The sequence below is a fragment of the Mesoplodon densirostris genome, chromosome 6, assembly GCF_025265405.1.
Source record: "Mesoplodon densirostris isolate mMesDen1 chromosome 6, mMesDen1 primary haplotype, whole genome shotgun sequence".
NCBI classification, from domain to species: Eukaryota; Metazoa; Chordata; class Mammalia; order Artiodactyla; family Ziphiidae; genus Mesoplodon; species Mesoplodon densirostris.
The window spans coordinates 129,975,994-129,978,054 of record NC_082666.1 but is presented as its reverse complement, the minus strand read 5'-3'; positions in this window follow the sequence as shown (position 1 = coordinate 129,978,054).

Below are 2,061 nucleotides of genomic sequence, written 5' to 3'. Positions count from 1 at the left end.
CTTCTTATTTATTAGTGTTACGCTTCCCTGTGTACATATGTCCTTTTATTCTATATAATGATTAATGATGGTAACAATAATGATTAACATTCATTTACTACTTATTGTGTGTCAGGCCCTATGCTAAGTAAAAGCTTAAGTAATCTTAAAAGATTTATCCCGTTTATCCTCCCAGTAGCCCTAGGAGTTACCTCCAATTTACAGATGAGGGAACCTAGGTAAGAAACTTGTTCAAGGTGACAAAGCAGGTAAGTGATGGAGCTGCAGTCCAGCAGTCTGAATCCTGAAAATATTCTCTTAAATGTTATGTTATTTTCTGGGCTCATCAAAGAAGAAACTGTCACTGGCCCTATTGTTATGAAGCAAAATTAGGTGTGTTGAGTCTGTCTAAGCTTCTCACTGACGGATCTACTGAACGGAAAGAACTTCAGTTTTAAGATGGTTTCACCCCTCAAGCAATTGTCTCAAGATATGGATATCAAAGATTATGAAACTACAATGACCTGTACCATCATTATCTCCCAAACATACGATATCATTTGTTTTTATTCAACAAGAATTTGTCGATCCCCTATTGGGTACATAACAGGCTTTTAAAAATAGTAGGAAGGATGGGACAGGAGATAAATTATACAGATATGTCATCTAGGTAGACATCTTTCAGCAAATTTTATTGATATGTATGGGATCACCTTCATTTACCAAATAATCAATGCTATTAATGACAGAATTATCTGGAATCCAGATCCACCAGACTTTCCCTCTGCCTTCAACCGTTTTTCCTTCCTTATAATGAAAGGTGCCTTTAACCAAGGAAAAGGGAGATGGTTTGCAAGTGACGGAAAGTTGACCTTCTTATCTAGAATTTCCTTCCCTGTGATGGCTTTGGTTTGTCTCTTGATCACCTTTGGTTTGGGGGATAAAAAATCAAGGCGATACAGTTCAGTTCCAAAATCACCCCAGACTCCTCACAGGACTGGAGGGTCAATGGGGCACCAACTGGCCTGGCCTAAAGGAAGTGAAGAGTAGAACTAGAGAGAGGGGGCAAAGGCAGCCAGGGTATGGCCCAGCTCTGCAATCTCTCTATCCTGTTCAGGGGCAAATGCTTTATGTTAGTCCTCCTGTGCTCTCTCAAGGATGAAAATATTCTTCCTAGAGAATCCTTGCTTTATAAGAGGAGTTGCTCTTCTAGAGCAGAATCTGGAAGTGTATTTGGGAAGGAAGGGGTGGGAAAAGGAAAGGGGGTATGATTCCCCTTAAAAGAAAAGCAGTAAGGCATTGGAGGAAATCTGAAAATAAATACATCTTACACACACACACACCAGCAAGACCACATTAAAAATGGCTTTAACCATTCCCCAAAGTAGGACAATCTATGGATTCTTAAGATTTCTTGTTAACTGATGTCCATTCACTTCTTTGGGAAGGCTCGAGGAAAGTCATAGATTCTCTTTGTTCTATTTCAATCCTGTTGATGGTGGATGCTTGAGATTATATTTTGATTTTTCAGAATGAATGTATTTCTGACGAGGTTCTGCAAGCTTCAAAAATAACAGGGCAGTTTTCTAAGAAAGGCACTTGTAAACTCTTAGGAAAACGACTGAAACTTCTCCCATGGAAATGGGCTTTCATCCACATGTATTAAGAGTTAGTCCAAAATACAAATCTCTCCTAAAAAAATTCATGTAAGAGAAACAATATCTCTAACAGAATCTTCTTGTGTTTTTTACGTACTATACCGTCATACTCTTGAAGTTGGAGGTAAAGCAGAGGTCGTCCAAGCAGGAGTCTCCTCTAAAACTCACTAAGAAGTAATCACTCGGGCTTCCCTGGTGGCGCAGTGGTTGAGAGTCTGCCTGCCGATGCAGGGGACACGGATTCGTGCCCCGGTCTGGGAAGATCCCAAATGCCACGGAGCGACTGGGCCCGTGAGCCATGGCCGCTGAGCCTGCGCATCCGGAGCCTGTGCTCTGCAGCGGGAGAGGCCACAACAGTGAGAGGCCTGCCTACCGCAAAATAAATAAATAAATAAATAAATAAATCATAGAAGTAATCACTTGC